Consider the following 22,571-nt stretch of genomic DNA (forward strand, 5'->3'; position numbering starts at 1 on the left):
AGGAGTCGAACCAGCATACAAATAATCGGACTGGGTTTTGTGACATGCCCATTCCGTCCAAGACCAGCCGACTTCCTTGGCAAGACCTCGGAACCGTTGTCTCCATTTTTCTGGGGTTATCTCTTAGGCCTTGTGTAATGACTCATGAACTTCCGCCATGTTGCCTCTCTGGCTCTTCTCCAGTGAGCTTTTTATCTGGGGCCTTGGCTTTTCCCTCCATATGCTTGGCTAGTATTAAGGCTCTCTCCGTCTCCGTGGTGCTGTAGTTATCGAAAAGAGCCTCGATCTCCTCCAGCCATGCCTTCTTGCTCAAATCCTCAGTCCACTTGGGGACTAGGGAATTGATGCTGAAATTGGAGCGTTTGATGCAGCAGTTCAGGACTGGAGGCTTGATGGCTAGCCATAGCTTCGGCATTCTCATTTTCGCTCTCTCAGCTCGAGCTCCTTCTCCTTTAGGGCTAACTCAGTTTCCTTGCAGGCTAACTCATGCTGTCTTTCTTTCTTCTCTTTCCTCTTCATATTGCCTTTGCTCGGCTCATACAGGCTTGTTCTTCTTCATACTTCCTCTGCTCGAGTCTTTCTTCCTTCTCCGCTTGGCCAAGTCGTCCACTTGCTCCTTAACCCAGGTGGTAAGTTCCGATGGTGAGACCTGCCGCCGTCCCCAGCCCCAGGAAGGTTTTATAATGCTCTGCTGCCATGGTTCTGGTGGGGGAAGGGCGTTTAACCGGGTCGACTGGGCAATTTACTTGGGCAGCGAGGAAGTGTCTCTTCAAATGACGTGGCACCCTTTCAAAAGGTGGCACTGTAGTTTTGGGTGTGCCGTGTACAGGTCACACTGGTGGCACTCAGTATCCCTAGGCACTGGTGCAGGTTAGGTTCCAGAAGAACTTTCTCTTCTGTGTTTGTTTTGATATATTTGTTTTCTTTAGTAGCACACTTATGGTGCCAATGTGTTTCCTAGGGACCCTCTACTGGAGTCCAACTAGGCTATATGGGAGGAAAGGCACTCTACACCCCCTGCAGAGTGCAACAATCGAATGAGAGAGAAAGGGAAGGTAAAAGAGAGAGAGAGAGAAGTAAGCTATTCAGTGATGACAGTGCTGCAAATTATTGGCACTGTGGAATAAAGTGAATTTAGGTTTCTTTTTTTCCTTAAAGATCTCGTGATGGCTGGTCCCAGTACCCATCCCAGTGCTGGCCCCTTCTTTTTCAGAGGGTGAAAACTACTGTTTGCTTCGGTCTGGATAGCAGGCCTCAGTTGTGACCGACAGTTTATCACTGTATCGTAATTACCTTAACTTGTCCTCATCTATTGTGGGACAGAGGTGTTTCTTTATTTGGTTTAAAGTATTCAAATTAATTAGCCTAGTGTCGGCCGTTCTTTCTTTGAAGAGGGTCACGTACACTTAAGTTAGAATGCTTACTTGAATGAATGAGAGAGAGAGAGAGAGAGAGAGAGAGAGAGAGAGAGATTTTCAATCAGCTAATTTCTTGCTGCTTGAGAACATGTAAACAAAGATTTTATACATGCACAATGGCATGGATCTTAATAAAATGATATAGATGCGTCGTCTTGGCTTGTAAAGGATTACTTTATTATCTTAATTTTCTGGGGCCGACGCCACAAAAGTTTATCGTAAAAATTTTAAATTTTCTTTATATGATTTTTATAGTAGGTATTCGTATAGAAACTTGTTATTGTATTACTCCTAACTAAGGCCTATCTTTCCCTGCCTAAATTATCTTTTTTTTTTTTTTCTTTTAAGATCTTTCTAGCCAAGAGGGTGGGTTATGATCTAAAAAGGAAAAAATATATGACCCAAGAGTGGCGGGGAGCAGAGTCGAGGTCACAATAACAAGGTCGTTGAGATGGCGGTCAAGGTCCCGTTAGGCCTAAATTTCAAAACAACCCTACGGCGCGAACACCAAAATGGCCGTTCTCTCACAAACAGTTCGAACAATTTCAAACACCGCACGAACGTGGGCGGAGGAATCCAAGATGGCTTTGGTATTTTTCTTTCAAACAAATTAAAAAAACAACGAAACAAATGCAGGTATCCAGATTTTACTTTAAATATACCAATCATGCATAGCGTTTTTTACGTTACGGATGGAAAACTAAATTACCAAACAACTTTGTGTCTTTTGTTATCGTATTCCTCACCCGGAGATTAAACAAAAGAATGAAAAGAGAGATGCTGGCTTGCCTGCGTAAATTTACGTTGTTGAACGGTACCTTTATTGTAAAATTACTATTTCAGTTCGTTTGCTACTTCACTGACACGGTTTTTGAATGATTCCCGCTATATGCAAACACTAACGATCGGAATTGCCGACGCGATTTCTAAATTACTTTGTGTATATGAACTGGGCTCCGCGATTCGGCCTTTGAATTCGTTACTTGAACGACTTGATTCACGATCCGAACACGGTAATGTCCTTGTCTTAGACGTTATAAATTATGACGCTCTGCTCTCGACGCACCCTTTCCTATACGCTAATTCTCGCTACACTTGTTATAACTATCCTCTTTACTGCTTATTATTATGCCTCGTTCCTGGTTTGGAAGAATGAAATGGAATTCAATATCTGACTTTTATCTTTGGAATTAATGTAATTTTAATTTCCTTTTCTCCAGATTCTTTCTCTAAAATGTACTTTAGATTCTACGCAAGGTCGCCAATGTTACGTGTGAGGGTCTTGGTTGATCATGTATTATTCAATTTACGTAATTTTTACGGCCCTGCAAACCAAGATTACACGTAACCTGCCACTTGAAGCCAAAGTTAACCTCAAAGACAGACGTTAATTAGCCAAAGGTCGCCAGTTAAGGGTTATTAACCTTAACAAAGAATATTTGAGATGAATTTGATTTTAAATGCAACAGTTCTTCCAAACATTCGGATTTGAGGCATACAAAAGCATCGAGATTTAACCTGATTTTGCTTACCTAAATCCTAGGTATTTTACTGGAATAATGGGGTTGAAGCTAACAATATAATAATTAGGGCTTAATCTAGACTTTGTAAACACATATACACTAAGTGGTGGCTGAAGGAAGAAAACAAAGAAAAAAATGTGAAATACAGAAAAGTACTAGTCAATCGACGAAGCTTCAACAAGAATCGGACTTACCGTGAATGTCGAAGTCGCTGCGCAAACGAGGACCTCAGGAGTCGTATTCTGGCAGTCTTCCCAATTCACTAATTAAGATAGACGTAGGAGAGAAAGTAATAAAGAACAAAGAATATCGTTCGGCACGCATCGCAGCGTCACCCTGGTTCAGCGACCGCTGGAATCTCTCTGACCCGACCTGCCTACGTTCCGCCAGGTGAGGGCTTATACCGCCCCGGGCAATCCGACCTTGACAAAGGCATCGTCGAATGCATAGAATAAAGCTTAAGGGCCACCATAACTAGGGGTCATTGAGCGTAAACCCTCTCTGAGGCTTAGGTCCCTAATGCCCTAGCATATTTTGTTTACAAACTTTTTCCAGCCTATATGGCGCCATTTGTCTACTGCGGTGATTGTTATTTTTAAATTGCCTAGCCTCTCGGGGGCAGAGATGTTCTCTGTCGAGGTGAATCGGACTAATATTCCTACACCTATTTTTACATCGAGGGCGAACAGCAGTAATATTTATAAAATATATATATATATATTTATATATATATATATATATATATGATATATATTTATCTTGATATATATATATATTTATAATATATTTTTATATATATATATATATATATATATATATATATATATATATATATATATTTATATATATATATATATATATATATATATATATATATATATATATATATATGCTTATATATATATATATATATTTATATATATAATATATATATATATATATATATATATATATAATATATATATTTATATATATATACTTGTTACATAAACTAAAGATTCTCTTTCGTTAAATATTTATTTCCAGCCTTTGCGATCTTTTGCTGTGAATGACCGGTTATTTTCATGAGCATGTGCTTGTAATTGAAATTTGGGTATATTTTTGAAGGTAATAACAGAGGGATTAACAATTATTGCTGATGATTACAATGATGATCGCGTGCACATTATCAGCTGATTAAACTTAGTGATCTCGATACATGAATGTGAATTTCAGATATCAGGATATCTTAATCAGTAGACGATACTCCACACATTTTTGTTTTCTTCGGGGATGATCCATTACCGGGCACTTGTTCTTCTTACAGAAAGAAGAGAAAATGCTATCATTTCACTGACATTCTCAGAGATGGAAGGCTAGTCTTCTGCGGTTAGCTTCTTTGTCTTTTTATCGCAAATCTCACTTCTCATTACTTACTGACTGCTATGCTAATAGCTTCTCTTTAGTCACTGCCTGTTCATTCAAATAGCATTGAGATGAAAGCATGATACTAATTTCCTTGGCGTACATCTCCTCTCTTTATCTGGATGAAATGACTTTCAGATGTTTGTCCCTTGACCACATCAACCATATTCCTTGATCTTCTAACTTTGTTTATCCGGCTGGGGGCGGAATTAAGAGAGGGCGTCTTCTTGTATATTCAGCCCTAATTTGTAATTGTGCTTATGCGCCACACTGCAGACAAACCGAATACAATTATGGATGTCGAAAACTATATAGGCCTTGACTCCATCTCTCGGTCTCAGTAAATTCATAAGTTTTATCGTATTTCTTTTTTTAATATGGAAGACATATGACTGTTGGCATGCCTCAGTCTTGGAAGCAGAGTTTGTGATGGCTTTATTGGGATTTTTTTTTTCAGAAAGATAAAGAATGACGAAAGCAAACAGGAAAATTTCGTTAAACTTTAATGTTGAATTAATTTTTTTGTTGAACTGGTTGTGAAATGGGCTTTCTTCAGTTAACGGCCTCACATGACTAGATTGCTTATATACGTCACTTTAGCCAAATGATCATCTGATCATCATGTTCAATTTACAAAAAGTAATTTCATACTACTTCGCACTGCTTAGATGGACAGAAGAGTGTCACATTTGCACCAGCAGACTTGAGGCAGTATAGGAGTGTCCTCCATGCATATGCAAGTATTGATGTCGGGTGGCAGAGACACACGTTTCAGAAATGGCTTTACGTGCACATACGTGGGCCAGCTATGCTCGTACAGAAGAAAACAGACACTAGTCCGGCTGGAAGAACCTTCTTCAAAACTGGCAAATTCTGACGAGTGTAAAAGATTGAAAACATTGTGGATTTTCAGAGCGTTAGAAAACAATACCCGTGAAATTAATTCGAACTGAACATAAAAGATGTTGGTTTAAAAGTCAATTATTCACTACTTCACATTATCGAAGTAAATCAATATTTACCTAGAATCATTCTTCTTTGGGAGGGCTTTTTTCTTTGGAAGACGTGGTTATGGGAATTTGAAAACTAACTTTTTTCTTTATTTAGTGAATATAATATTATTACTTTTCTTTTATAAAAACGATCAAATCAGTGATACAATTCAATAAATTCCCAAGAAAACATGAGATTTCATGAATCACATATTTGTTCTGTTTATTGGATTTATTGCTAAAAAGAAAAAAAGCTAATTTGGTTTAGCGGAAGAGATTTTAAGCAAGGAACATTTTCATCACTGCTCTCTGCTGACGTCCCCTGGATTATGGTGTACTGGTTTTATTTTCTATTCCCTCATATTTACTTATTTATTTTATCACCTTTTCCTATGGCCTATGACTCTCTCTCTCTCTCTCTCTCTCTCTCTCTCTCTCTCTCTCTCTCTCTCTCTCTCTCTCTCTCTGCAGGCTGATTTACCTTTGAAACCCTTTTGGAATTATAGTCTCTTGACTCTTTCCAAAAGGCCTTTTAGCTGAAGATTTAAAGATAAAAAGGCAGTTATTATATCACTCGAACGGATAATAAAAATTAATATTTAAGTAATGCGATAAGGTCTTCAGGTTCCTGTTCAGTTGAAAGTATCAATGACTACCCTCTTACCATTAAGTACCAAGTCTTGGTTCTTGTGACTTGTGACCAGGGGTAATATTAATCATTTATATTATAAGCTTTCAAATTCCCGAGAAAGTCTTCAAATTGAAATATCTTCATATTCACTGTACGTCTTTTGTATTTTCTTTATTATTAACAATTTTCTTTTTACCTCATGCCAAGTTTTGCCAGTTAGAATTTGTAACGTTTTTATTAAAGTTTTAAAGTTTTAAAAAAATATTCCATACTTAGAGGCCATATATTCCTTGGCAATAACGTATCTGCCTTGGTTACAATCGTTTTCATTTTCTTCCGTGACATTTAAGAAAGTAACAAATAACTATTTCATTTTCACCACGTTGTTTACACCAGTTTTCAAGATAACATCGCTGCAAATTTAAATAATAAAACCGAAAGCTATAAAAATCTTCAGTGAGTAATTATTGACATTTTTCTCCTGGCTAAGGAGCCCTTTCTGACTCAGCAGTTTTGACAGCCGCTAATTTGCAAGGAAAACATTGTCAAGACTTACGGCCGTTTTACACCGGATGAGATGCTAAGCGCGCCAAGCTATGGTAGCCATGCTGCGGCACGTGGCTTTTAATTGCTGGCATTGTTTTAAGCGAGGCCGTTCACGCCGGGTGCAAAGCTATGCTACCGATGTATGCGGCATAGCGTTCATAGCTTCCAAGATTATCGGGCGCGATTTTTGCGGACGTAGCTCGCCTCGCGCATGCGCACTTGGGTCTCACAGAAGATGTTCACGCCTCCCGAAGGCTACCGGGACAATACCATGAGGGACAATTGCTAGGAGGCTATAGCAAAAAGCCTTCAAAAGGATTGTAAATATATTTATTGTCTTTATTACGAGCATGGAAGTATATTTTTTGTTTTTATATTTTTTGTCTTTATTAATTTATTAATGTAAGTAGTACATATGTTGTGTTTACAATATAATAAAATTACTTAGGTCTATCTATTCTATACAATACATATTGTAAACACTCGTTGAGAACATTCTCTCTCTCTCTCTCTCTCTCTCTCTCTCTCTCTCTCTCTCTCTCTCTCTCTTCAACGACGGCTGACCATATCCATTTGCCAGGAAACACTTTCCTCTTCTGATGTGAAGCACTCCATGTATGAACTGCGTACTTCAAAAGCCTCACGGGTAGCATTCACTCCGGTCCTTCTCAACCTTGAGAAACCATCGTTACATAGGCCTGTACCTTCTGCCTGATCCTTGTAGTTAGAGGGGGAGATTTCTTGAACTGTGCGTTCGCAGACATTCATATCTTTCGGTGCGAACACACGCATAGCGAGCATAGCTGGCATGGTTCCATAGCATAGCGTAGCTCGCTTAGCATCGCATTCGGTGTGTAACGGCCTTTATCAACTAACACCCCACATTTGCTCAGGGTATTTACACCAATTCTTTACCCTGTGAATTTTAAGTGCCGCCGAGTTTCTGGAAAATGCGTGATTTTTATGCAGTGTTTGAGTTTTTTACTTCTTTTTGGCGGTGTTTGATTTTGTTCTGTGGAGGAAACGAAACGGAAGTGGACGCCCAGATTGAGGATAATTACTGCAAGAAAGGAATTATGTATGAGTAGCATATTCCCTGTGAGGATTTTCAGTTTTGTGAAGAATGAAAGTTGTAGAAATTGAATTTTCTTAGGTCTGCTCACTGTAGGAAGGGGACAGAATTGAGTTTTATTTAAAAAAAAAGGTAGAAAAACTGAGAAGACAATGAGATGGAAAATTCTACGTTCTATACATCAATGGTGTGATGGGTTATTTTTGGATTTATAAGTACAGCAGTGATGGAAAGATTACAACAAATACAATTCCATGAAACTCAACAGTAATTAGTATTGTTGTTTTTAAGAAATCATATTTTTTTTTCTAGTAAAGACATTTATACAGATAAATAGGAAAGCGCTGAACTGCGGTGAAATCAAATGAACCAAGCTTACGGAAAAAAACCAACATAAATAAAGATAATGAACGAAAGCTGCCTGTAGTAAAAAGAAGAAAAATATTCTTCCAAAAAGTATTTTCAAACTTTGTACTATATTTTTCGCTGTAAAAATCACATTTACATTAAAATGTTATTTAAATTAGATTAAATGAGTATCGAAAACAGAACCATTAGTAATGTTTGTTTGTTGTTGGAAATTATATATGTAATTTTTTAACGAACTGATCCTTGTAGCTTATTTTTTATAATACAAAGACTCAGTGAGGTAATGAGGAGAGAGAGAGAGAGAGAGAGAGAGAGAGAGAGGGGAGAGAGAGAGAGAGAGAGAGAGTGTGTGGGGGGAAGGGGAGGGGTTGGAAGGTACCATGCTGCTAGGTCGACATTCGGCGAAAATCTCGAGTATAGTGATATTTTTACAGTCTCATGCTCTCTTTTCATCCTTGAGCTCAGTATGTGAATGTAATATGGAAGTATGAATCTTTGAAAGAAACTAAAATGCAAAAAAATTAATAATTACGGCGTCTAAGCATTTCGGTTGAGGTATTTCGAGTCAAAGGAGTTAGAGAAATGATTAACATTATCTAATTTTCCAAATCATATGGCAATTTATGATATAACATAGGTGAGATCTCAGCATACAAATTCACATAGACCTCTTTTCAATCCTCATTACTACTGTCTGGTAATCAGCCTATTCATGAGAGTTAGGTAAGGAAAACCAAACGATTACATCTGATATTGAAGTTATTATATAAATGTTATTTTATAAGATACTGAGTTTCAAGTTCAAATTGGAAGCTAACAATGGAATCACGACAGGAATATAATCACATGGATTTAGTGAAAGGATTCTCTGTGTTGTATTTAATCATGGAAATACGCATATTCACATTAAATACTATTTTAAAAACTTATACATTCCCCAATGGACTAACAGTTTTAATGACCAGATCTCCGAAAAGCGGCTATATTTACATAGGGCTGTGTCTTCAAATCCTTCTCATTTTCGCTACAATATGAAAATAACCGAATTTTAGTGGGCAAAGCGATAGAGTCAAGAATAAAAAAGGTTATTTTTTCTACACTGGCAATAAAAGTAATTAGTAAATCTTTCGTTTTGGTGGCGAAACGATACCAAATTGGTTGGAAGAATAAGAAACTAGGCCTTGCTGCAAAGAAAAGGAGAAACTTGATGTGATTTGCAGCAAAAGAGAGAGAGAGAAAAAAAAATTCAATACAAGCGTAATTTTACCCAACACATTTTCTCACCTCCATCCTCATGATTTCGTGGACATTAGAGAGGAAGAAAAACAAAATCCTCTGCTAATATAAGGTATTGCACTGGATTATCTGGGCTTGACAGCGTATTTGCGAGAATCAGATATTTCAATGTTGGATTACAATGGATCTGGAAAGAAAAGCATTTCGGTGTGCGTAGCGTTACCCATGAAGAGATTGTCAATTATTATTTCTCTCTCTCTCTCTCTCTCTCTCTCTCTCTCTCTCTCTCTCTCTCTCTCTCTCTCTCTCTTATATATATATATATATATATATATATATATATATATATATATATATATATATATATATATATATATATATATATATATATATATATATATATATATATATATATATATATCTATATATATATATATATATATATATATATATTTATATATATATATATATATATATATATATATATATATATATATATATATATATATATATATATATATATATATATAACCACTAATATAACCACACTTGAAAAGAAAAAAACAAGTGTATTACAGAAAGTATTTATATAATTAAGCAGAAGTCTGACATCTAAACATAATTCAAACCAATTATTTAATAAATACCGTGATTAAAATGAACAAATTATCACTCTTTCTTCATTCACCTCGACATAAAAACGGATCTTCACGGCACAATATCTCATTTACGACTAATAAATATTGATTATGAATATAATGGCCTAATTGGTCATAAACCCAGGTGACGGTAATGGCTCGTTATAACTCGTAATTACCTCTGTGTTTGTGTTCAGGCTAATTACTCTTTTGCTATTTATTGAGTAATCGATTTCGTAGTAACCTAATTCCCGCCCTCCAGGCATTTAACCGAATTGACAGTGACAGGAAACGAGATAATAAGGTTACGATTTCACACCCGAGGAACCATCATTGTTTTTTGTTCTATTTTTGAAAAAATATGAAAAGTAACAGTGTAAAGATATATTTTGTAAAACAGAGATGTAAGTCAAAATAGATAAACGTAGAAGAAGGAAACAAACAATAATTTTCTTTTTTGAAAGAATGGAAAGTAGCGTCACTTAAGGAAAACTGGTTTAGGTAATGTATGTACCTAATGAAAAAGTTGATAAATATCTAAGAGTCAAAAATCACGAAGTTTGGAACCACCGGCGGACTCAGAAGTAGCGAAGATATAAGTTCAGATTTTCGCTCATTTTATTTGCTTAGAATGAAAGCCCTTGCAAACAGTTTCAGCTGACCACAATGTCTGAGGTATCGTTATAAAAATTGATTGTGAGACAGATTCGGAGGCCGGCAGAAATGCACAAGCGTCGACCGCTGGAAGAAATTCTTCGCTCTGTATTATTTGTCCTAAATGCATTCTGGAACCAGTAAATACTACCTACCTAATACATAATATGCTGAGATTTTTCTGTCAAGGCCTTTGCTAATTTCTCTTTCTTTTTTAATTTTTCTTCTTTTTATTTACTTGGAGGGTAAGTATACCTCACCCAACTTTCAGCAGTGTTATAATCATCAACATCCAGGTGGATAGTCATAAATTATAACTTAAGCGAGTTATCTGTTTATTTATGTGTCTATTTATCGTTGACAGCAACTTCATATATCACTGAGTGATTGTTTCAGCGGCGTTCGTAGCAGCTAATTTCCGGGGGTAGTAATTGGTTTTATTAACCAGTTAATATGTTATCAACCGACTGATGTTTGAACAGATCTTTGAGCTCTTCCTTTTTAGGAATGATAAATTTTTACGATGGTAGTGAATTATAAGAGTATAATAAAACAGTTTGCAATACAAAAAAATAATTTTAAAAAGAACCGGTCCAGTGATGATTAAAATATCTTAGGTCTAGATGAAATAATTAATATTTTTTTAAATTATGGACAAAATAACCTTGTAGCCCTAAAATTATTTATTAGAATTAATTAAGCTTTTCCAGTTCATTCATATGATACATTTACATGCGCTCAGTTCACAGTTTACTACTGGTGAGAACAACCTTTTAGTACAGCAAATCTTCATGTTCCACAATACATTATCGTCAAAGTCATCAAGAACTATACGCTTCATTTATCAAATTAAAGAATTCAAACAAATATTCCATAGCAGAGAAAAAAGACGTGAGCTCCTTTTCAAACATTATATATCGACCGAAGCTGCATTTCCTGATGCCTCGTTTCCCGGACAATAGTTTCCGAGAACTTTTTAATTCATAAGCTCAAAAAAGAAAGGAACTTTAAAGCAAATGCTAAGCTTTGATATTCTTTTTACACAAGGAAAAACGAACAAATTTTTTTATTCAAGAACTCAAAAAACAATAGAATTTCAAGGCAATAGCTCAACCTCGTTTAAATAAAAAAACTACGGAAATTTTTAATTTATAAATTTAAAAAATAATAAAACCTTGTTGTTTCAAACAATAAAATGCAAGTTTTTTTAAATTCAAGAACTCATAAAAATTGAACTTCAGAACAACAGCAAAACCTTGTCAATTTTTTTTCTTTACCTAATACACTACTAACATTTTTACTTCAAAAACTCGAAAAACCTAGATCTTCAAGGGAACTGCCAAACCTTGTCATTTTTGTGCGTGAATTTTTAGCGAATTTCTCGTAATTAAACTATTTGTATGCTGACAGTTCCGTAGGCAAAACCATTGGATATTCAAAGCCAGACCTTCATTTACATGTTATGATCATCTCGGTGGATGGGGAAATGAATTAACTGTTTTCATGAGAGAAAAGGTCCAGAACCGGATATAAAATAAGTTTTTATTATTAGGAAAAAAATTTTAAGTTATCACGTGAATTTTCTGTAAGATTAGTGGAAGTATGAATTTTGGCGGTATCACCATATAGTTTTATAATATTACGAAAGAACTGACAACGTAAAGATAATTACTCTTATACCAGCAAAAAGTCTATTTACACGATATTCTCAATAAAATTTTCCGAAATTTTCTGGGATATATCTATCTAGCTATCTATCTAATATATATATATATATATATATATATATATATATATATATATATATATATATATATATATATATATATATATACATACATATATACACAGTATATAGTATAAACAGGAGGACGAAAATGTGATGCATATTTCAAGTTTATTTCCAGCCAACGTTTCAAAGCGTGGCTTCATCATCAGGTCTAAAATACAAAAGTAACAACAATTAAAATTGATACATAAGACTCAGTAAAACTCACTAATATTAAAATACAGATATTAGAACGGAAACATAAAAGTTAAAACCGACCTAACGCTTCAAGAAAAGAAAACTGAGTGACCAAGAAGGACACCAAAGAGGACGAAGAAATAGAGGGGCAGAAGAAGACTATCTGTTCAAAAATGGAACCAGTTGTTTGATGGTTAACGACTCAAGGATATGGAGAGAGGTTTCATCAGCAGTTCACTCTAAGATTTGAAAATTGTCATAGGAAATCAAAAGATTGACACTGTTTAGAATGTTCCTTTATGTTAGAAAACTCCTTCTTACTCAAAGTACACCCTCTTCTATGGCTAACGCCACGATGAGAGACAACTCGCAATTTCAGCATTCCTGTGTTGGATCCGACGTAAGTCCCGAGATTACATCTCGGGCAAGTATTACTTATAAACCACCAAAGAACGCGTAAGGTTGGGTACAGTGTCTTTAAATCTAAAAAGAGATCCAGTTCTTCTTGGATTCCTTAGAACAAATTTGGGATTAAGGCAGTAAAGTATTTATTTAAAATCTGCCTTAATGTAGTTAAAAAATTTGTTCATCATTCATAAAAGGTAAATAAACCTAAAAATCAAGTCAGGTACTGTATGGGCAGGAATTTTGGAAGAGATTCATTATTCAAGAATTTTTTTAGATATTTCTCAAATAAAAGTTTGGGGTAGCAGTCATTCTGAAATTATTTTCTAAGGAACTCAACCTCATTATGAAAAGAGAGACAGTCTGAAGAGAGAGAAAAGGCTCTGTTCCATAACGTAATAATACTATTAACCTTAAAATTGTAAAAAAAAAAAAAAAAACATGAACTATAAAAATATGAACCAAGACAAGTATACGTTTGCTTCCGGAAGACAGAAGTATTGGATGGATCTGGTGATTAACACGTCTAGGAAAGGAAGGGACTCATTGTTTTCATGTTCTATGGTAAATATAATATTAGGATGGAGATCGTTAGCGAATTCTAAAAATTGTTCAGCAGGACCCTTATTTTGAAAAAGCAGAAAAGTATCGTCAACATATCGTTTATAATATAAGGGGCGAAATGGGGATGAACAGTGGCTAAAAAAGCATTTCCTCCAAATGACACAAGAAACACATTTGCCAGGCAGTGGCCCAACGGAGATCCCATGGGCAACACCATCGATCTGCTTATAATTCTTTCCATTGAATAAAAAGTCTGTGTTCAGCACAACCAAATTTAAAAGTTTTTCAAAATCATCTCTATCAGAACTTTGCTAGATAAAACCTGGTTGTATAAAAATCTTATCTAAAGTAATTTGTATCGTTGCCTGCAACGGTACATTAGTGAAAAACCAGACGACATCAAGACTCATCATATACAGATCGAGGTCCTGAGTAAAAATCTCTTTGGAAAACACAGTGGAGTTAGTCAGGGTATGCTCATTTTCTGAAAACGGTTGTAATAGTGATACCAAAAATTTTGCTCACTTATAACTAAGTGTATTATAAGAGGCCAAAACAGGCCTTAATGGAATTTCTTCCTAATGCAATTTCGGTAAACCATATAAAACTCCTTAAGACGAGCCAGATGTGTGCAGATCCGAATATGCATGTTCACCGATTTTACTTTTGTCCTTAAGTGATTTCAGAATCCTATTAATTCTGTCTGCAACTTTAATGATTGTTTGAAAGGTAGTTTTGACCAGTCAGACAAGATGGTATTCATTTTTCAACATAATCCTGCTTATTGAGAATTATAGTACCTTTCCCTGTATCGTTTGTTTTTAGAGACAACTGTTTAAGAATGTTAAAATCCTCTTCCTTAAGGAAGGGCAACCAACTGCTCCTGAAATTCAAAAAAGATTTTTCTGCGAATTGAATCATTTCACCCTGAAAGTTTTTCAGGTCAGGTAAAATGCCTAGCTTACGAAGGCGATTAAATAGTAATTCAAAGGGTAAAAAGAATCTTGAGTAAGAAGGTTTAAAATTAGGTAAACAATAGTCTTAACGTCGGATCCACCAAAAGAATGCTAAAATGCGAATCAACTCTCATCGTGGCGTTAGCCACAAAACAGGGTATACTTTGAGTAAGAGGAGTTTTCTAATATAAAGGAACATTCTGACAGTGTCAATCTTTTATTTCCAATGAAGATTTTGAAATCTTAGAGCAAGCTGCTGATGAAACCTCTCTCCATATCTTCGAGTCCTTAACCATCAAACAACTGGTTCCATCTTTGAATAGTTAGTATTCTTCTGCCCCTCTATTTATAGCAAAAGATGTTTCTTCGTCCTTTTGGTACCCTTCTTGGTCACTCAGTTTTCTTTTCTTGAAGTGTTAGGTTGGTTTTAACTTTTGTGTTTCGGTTCTAATATCTATATTTTAATAGTGATTTTCACTGAGTCTCACGTATTAATTTTATTTGTTGTTAATTTTGTATTTTAGACCTGATGATGAAGCCATGCTTTAAAACGTTGGCTGGAAATAAAGTTGAAATAAGCATCACCTTTTCGTCCTCCTGTTTGTACTACGTATCCGATTTGCTAGAAGTCAACACTTTCCCGATTATATATATATATGATGAAATTTATATATATAGGGGACATATATTATATATATATATATATATATATATATATATATATATATATATATATATATATATATATATATATATATATATATATATATATATATATATATATATATATATATATATATATATATATATATATATATATATATATATATATATACATGTATGTAGTATGAATGTATATAAATATTTCAGTAACATAAATTTTGCAGTCGTCGTGTGAGAGATACGGAATGGATTCTTCAACAGAAGCAGGACTTAGAACCTTTGAATAAGATTCAATCCTAAAGGTCCTAAAAAAATTAATCATACCAGCCAGCCTTCTGGAATCTCTCACCTTCTTAAATGTCTTCTAAATTCAGGTGACGATGCTTTAATTGCTCTCCAGATGAAATGGGGCCTCTATAGCCATGGGAACCCGAAGAATTTTAATCTCTCTTTCTTATTCCATTGTTTTTTGTCTATTTTCTATTTCTTCTTCCTCTCCGTCGAAATTGATAAGAACTGGATCAAGAGGAAAATTCTCCATTTTACTTCCTATTTATTCTGATTTTCATTAAGTGGCCAGGAGTGTTTTCTTGGTAGTCTAATGGGAAGAGGGTACTAATATTCAATCTAGTCAAAATATTTAAACTATTAAAACTAGTCCTCTATCGAACCAGTATACATAGGAGAATAATGGAGAAATCCACCCTAGAGAGAGAGAGAGAGAGAGAGAGAGAGAGAGAGAGAGAGAGAGAGAGAGAGAGAGAGAGAGAGAGAGAGAGAAAGGTTGCATATTCAAACTTTCTTTGCATCATGAGATTCTCTTTACCTTAACTTACAATAAGATAAAAAGACAATGATTTCGAATGGCTCCGTATTTTGAGGACCCGTGAGTGGAAACTTCTTCGAATAGTCTCCTCGTGACGTGCTCCTCAACAACTCAGGAAATTTTAGGACCCGAAAGTCCGTTACCCTGAAAGATATAGCCTTTGCCTCCGCGGGGAATTGGTTGAGGGGCATTACATTTGCTTCAATGAAAATCTCTGGCCTGAAAGTTCCAAATTAAGACTCTCTCTCTCTCTCTCTCTCTCTCTCTCTCTCTCTCTCTCTCTCTCTCTCTCTCTCTCGGTAACTGAAAAAACTGTTACAAATCTCTCTCTCTCCTGTGAAAAACTGTTATGAATCTCTCCCCTCTCTCTGGTTTGAAAAGCTGTTACGAATCTCTCTCTCTCTCTCACTCTCTCTCTCTCTCTCTCTCTCTCTCTCTCTCTCTCTCTCTCTCTCTCTCTCTCTCTCTCTTTCTTAGCTTTCACATCATCATTTTGCTCGTTTTTTTCAGGAATTAAACTACTGAATTACTATGTTAGTAATTTCATTGACAAGGCATGATAATTTCAACTACCGTATTCTCCCTTTCACTAATTCCATAATTTACCGTACAGAATTTATATAGATTAGCAGTAGGCAGTTGCGTTTTAAATTTATTTTTTATTATTGGAACTGTGTAAACCTTTCTTATGTAACACGCATTCATACCTTTTTTTTTTTTGGCTCAATGAGATTTGGCTCGCACTTGAAAATGGCATTACCTGCAACACACACATATATGTATGTATGTATGTATGTATGTATGTATGTATGTATGTATGTATGTATGTATGTATGTATGTATGTATGTATGTATGTATGCAAACGATTTGTGAAACTAAGTTTTGAATATATTTAATCTTCTTGGAAGCATACCATAGATTTAGTTCATTTGTTTTCTGAGATGTTTTCTGCATGTGTAAATGTATAAATGTATGCTAGTATAGATGTACTGAAAATTTCTGATAACTAAGATTCAGAATATTTAGCTCTAAATTTGTGTCTATACACTAAAATAGCTTTTATCAAGCATATTGAATATTTTAATGGCATAATCATTATTTAGTGTAAACGTTTTAATAGCTTTCTTGTTCTTCTCAAGAAATTTATCAAAAACATGGACGAATTAAAAACAAAGAAAATATAAATTCCTACCAAAGTAGCATTGTATGAAGTAACGGGACCTTCAAATTTCTAACTGACACAAAAAATATAGTAAACGGATATCTGAATTTTTAAATAATTACAAAAAAATATGTTTGCTAAAAACAAAAGAGAGCTGAAGAAATGGAAGACTATTTGTATGTTTCCATTCTGTATCCTTTTCCAGCGAGGGAGGCAGAACACGAGAAATAATTTCCTGTTTCAAGCTTATGAAAACATTTTGCCTAGGAATCAAATTCTCTACACAAAATAAAAATGAAAGAGTTACTTATTAATATTAACTTTACAAGAAAAAATTACTAACATAGTGGTATATTGAAGTTCGAGCAAACAAGGCTGTTACCTTGTACAATAGAATGTTTGTTACACACCACAAAAATTAGAACACGAAAACGGCTTTAAGAGAAGCCACACAATTCTGGAAACCGATTCCCCTTGTGGAGGCAACAGAGCTGCACCGTAAACAAACGTAAAAACAAGATTGAAGTAATGGATCAGCACCACTTAATGACAACAGTTGTTTGGAAGACAGATAATCACAAACCTCATAAATTACGACGTTATGAATTTCGACAAAGAATGTCAACACTGATACAGATCACGAACTCCCCCCGATACCTTTGTTTAGTGTCAACTAATTAAGAAATAATAATTCTCACTAATCTGCCAAATAGATATGACGTGCTGATTCTCTGTACTTGGGAAATGGGTGTGAATTCCAGGAATTTAATCAAAGGCTCCCCACATACTTTCCATATACTTTCGAGTAGTGAAATGGAAGTGGAATTATAGGAAATAACTGAATGATATATCTGACGTGAAGTGAATTACCTCTGAAGCATTAATCAGTATTTATGCATTATATTATAGGGGTTAAAAGATCACTACCTTAATGCAAACGCTATAAAGCTACGCGCAGATAATTGATGAATCCAGTGACTACGGAAATTAATTCCAAATTCATAAGGTAATTATCGACCGAACCAGAACCTGTTTTCAATTTGGACAATACTTGACTATGTATTCCTTTTTCCCACTAACAGTAATGTGGGGGAAGACAGTGAGGTCCACCGCAACCCCTCTCCTCATCCTGTCTTTTTCCTGATTTCGATCTCTGATGAGGAAGGGTTGATTTTAGATCCACAAATAAGATTAGAAGGAAGAGAACGCAAGCATTTTTCGTTGGCAAAATTTAAACAGTTCTTGTCTAGTTTTTCCCTTTGGTAGGTCCCTTAGAAGAAACATTTCTAGAAGGAAAGTTTTCTACAATATATCTCGGACGCTAGTGTAATAATTCGCAGGTAAAAAAGCAGAGTAGTTTAAAAGGGTTATCTTTTTGTGCTTCGAAATGAGAATAAACAGATAACCTTTTATTTTGTGAAGTCAGCTGGTGTCTGCATTTGTCACTTATTTGCTAAATTTTGATGGTTTTGTTAATGATTATGGAACCTGTCAGAAAATAATACGCTTATAGCAGAAAATTTTTCTTTACCCTCTCTCTCTCTCTCTCTCTCTCTCTCTCTCTCTCTCTCTCTCTCTCTCTCTCTCTCTCCACATTACATTTTTCAAGTTATTTTACTTTTTCTTTCATTTGATGAACGACGTACATTAAAAAAGCGTACATTAACTCAAGAGGTTCGATCTAATTTTCAGCAAAAACTGACTGAAACTGAGAATTTCATTTTATAACTTCGTAGCTTTTCAAAAGAGTATTATTACTATATTTAACACTTGGAGTATTCCAAGTATCAAAGTTGTAAACAAAGGTATCCAAGGCAACTAGGTGCCTTAAAAAAAAGTAATAAAGAGAGAAGGCACATATATTCCTCCTGATTGCCATAAATGAAAGTATTGTTCTCTCGAGGTAGCAGTAAAAAAAAAAAAAATCTCGAAGTGGCACGGAACTGAGGTTTCTTTGCTCTCATATACAGCAAATAAACTTTTCTAGGCGAATTATCTGACCCGCGTTTTTAAAATCATATGATGCATAGAAGCAGCTAGCTAGTTCATCTGTTGCTCCAAACTTATTTGCCAAGCTGGAATATAATGTTTGATTACAGGAAGGCTGAACTTCATCGGCGTTTTCCCAGAACATTCTCCCTTAAAGGCGAGAAATGTATAGTAAATTGGGCGAAGGGCGCGAGAGAGGAGTGGAGTTGCGTGAAGAAAACGACAGAAAAAATCAAAGAAAGAGAGAGAGCGAGAGGAAAGAAAAGCCCAGACACTTTTGGCCTTGAGAAAAATGGTCTCTCTGGCTTTTAAGGGGAAGGGAAGGTTGAGGAGATAAAAAAGTTGGGGCACACTCCTCTTCGGAACAATTAGTTCTTACCCAGGATGTCCTCTGGGGTATTTATTTCCTCAAGGACGCTCGATACAAGAAAGATGTGCTTATTTGGAATCTCTCTTTTTTAACTGCCAAGAAAATACGGAAGGAAGAAATCGGTCCAAAGAGTAGGGGAGAATATTGTGTCAATGTGTTTGTTAAGGAAAATATGAAAAAATCTCTCTCTCTCTCTCTCTCTCTCTCTCTCTCTCTCTCTCTCTCTCTCTCTCTCTCTCTCTCTGCTAAATATTATTTGAAATTCTGAACTGAGACACTCTAGTAAACAGCTACCACACACAAACATGAACGTTTAGAGTTAAGGCAGAGGTAATCAAGGTACTTTTTAATGATTTGCAAGTTCATGTAGAGCAACAGTAATCTAAGGAGTAGTGAAGAATAGAAGTCACTCTGATAAGCAGACTTCAGTTGCGATTACAAAATAAATGACAATCATAAATCAAATGAAACTATTGCGATAATGAAGTGAGTCCAAAACTTCCAAATTAGCAAAAATGGCTGGAAATTCAAAATAATTTTTTGGTGGCAAATGATAAAGCAAAGGATCTTTGAAACACCGATGGGCCTCTGTTTTACTTAAAAAATTACTTTACCTAATAAAAGGGGAAGTTTAAACCAAACAATAAAAACATTTTCGATTACCTATTTGCTGTTGAAAGGTGAGAGACTTGCTGGAACTGAAGATTAAAGGGACGGGAGAGGATGAGAGGCTTAGGAGACTGAGAAGGTTCGAAATGTATGATGAACTGAAAGTAGAGTTCTGTTATAAGAGAGAATCAAAAGATTTCTGGGAGAAAGAAAACCGAAGAAGAAAGATAGGGAAGATGTGTCTCAAAGAAGGTACACTGGCAACAGTAATGTAAACAGAAATTTATGTAGTTATGCAGTTATCAGTCCACATTTCGAAGTTACAGGAAATTTGCTGGAATGTTTTTATTTGCTATAAATAAAATGGTAAAAGAGAAGAGTACACGCACACACACACACATACTGCGTGTTTGTATTTATATTATAAAATGTATGGAGATTTATATTGAATGTTATCATATTTATCATCTTTATCTATCTATTACGGAAAATAATGAATGCCCAGTTTGATTTAAGTTCGCAAAAATTGTCCAATTCACGAGTTACGGACACGAAGCTAACCTTACTTAAGGATACGAGCCAAATACTGTGTTTTATGGCAAAAAAAAAAAAAAACACACACACACAAGCAGAAACGACGAGAAAAATAAAAAAAAATCCCAGACTCATCGCTGTTGAAAGCTCAACGTTCCCTTAGTCTGTGGCGTCTGCGCAGTAGATGTCCAAGACGAGGTGAGTGTGTTTGCTCATTAAGAAGCCGCATTCTGGTAAAGTTTGCCCTGGCCAGTCTTTGTGGAGTGAATTACCATGGGCCCGTGTTGGCGTTTCTCTCTCTCTCTCTCCCCACCTAGTGCACTTAGGGTAACGACCTCCTCATGTTTTTCGAAAGCCACATCGCGGATGCGTACGAGGCAGAATTATGAGGGTATGACATAAGCGTTTTGTTTTCCTCTTTCTCTTGAAAGAATGAGCCGTCCTCACTCCAGGTGTGAATGGGACTGGAAGGTCAGCTTTTATTATATTAGATAGATTGGAAACTAGTATTGCAACGACTGTAACTTTTTTCTGATCTTATATGGCTCTGTTAATGACGGTAACAATAGCAAGGAAATCCATCACTGTACAGTTCCTTCGAAAATTATATATATATATATATATATATATATATATATATATATATATATATATATATATATATATATATATATATATATATATATATATATAAATATATATATATATATATATATATATATATATATATATATATATATATATATATATATATATATATATATATATATGTATATGTATATATATATATATATATATATATATATATATATATATATATATATATATATATATATATATATATATATATATATATATATATATATATAATCAACAGAAAATCACGTGTGGAACAGGAGTAAATTTCTGGCTCACATCAGGGTCGAACCCAGGTCTTTCAATTGAAAGACAAGACCGCTGCCAACCAGGCCACACAATACGCAAAAGAAGATGGAACCGAAGTATCACTGTGCCTAAGGCTTTACCAGGGCAGGCTAACTGCCTTGCATACCAGCGTGTTTTCCCCACCTTCCCCACTCAGGACCCAACTGACAGCATTTCATACTAATTATCCATTCTGTGTGAATATGATAGAAATAATCAACACACAATCACGTGTGGAATAGAAATAAATTTCTGACTCACATCAGGATCGAACCCAGGTCTTTCAATTGAAAGACAAGACGACTGATAACCAAGCCACACATCATAGAACAAGTTGGAACCTAAGTACGAATGAAATGCTGTCAACTGGGTCACTGCTGATTTGGGAAGTTGGGGAAAACACGCTGGTATGCAAGGCAGTTAGCCCGCCCAGGTAAAGCCTTAGGTACAGTGGTACTTAGGTTCCAACTTCTTTTATGACTTGTGTGGCTTGGTTGGTAGCAGTCTTGTCCTTCAATTGAAAGACCTGGGCTCGATCCTGAAGTGAGTCAGAAATATAATTATATATATATATATATATATATATATATATATATATATATATATATATATATATATATATATATATATATATACATACACACACACATAAACATATATATACATATATATGGCATAATTAACATACAGTCTTCAGTTTACATATAGAAAATCAAACAGACAAAAATTAAAATTGTGACAATAATGATTGCTTTTATTAATATTAATGGGCGGCATATTTAAATGGAAAATTTCTTATCATTTTTAACTTTCATAAAAATTCTTGCATAACCAATGCAATGTCAAATTAATGTTCAGTGTATATAAATTAGTAATCCAGGTGATTTAACACGCACTAATTAGAGGATATAATATTCTGTCAACTATTTCGAAATGCATTGGAATTAATAGAACGATTTAATTATTTTCACCGGATTAAATTAAAACTGAAATTGATTATCTTGTTCCATTAGGTGTTCATCATATCTGAGCGTAAATCATCATCGTACAGGGGCAGTGAAAGTGTCAAGTCAATATTGACATCCGTAATGAATGCACCTGAACATTAATTAGTGAGGC

The sequence above is a fragment of the Macrobrachium rosenbergii genome, chromosome 7 (assembly GCF_040412425.1).
Source record: "Macrobrachium rosenbergii isolate ZJJX-2024 chromosome 7, ASM4041242v1, whole genome shotgun sequence".
NCBI classification, from domain to species: Eukaryota; Metazoa; Arthropoda; class Malacostraca; order Decapoda; family Palaemonidae; genus Macrobrachium; species Macrobrachium rosenbergii.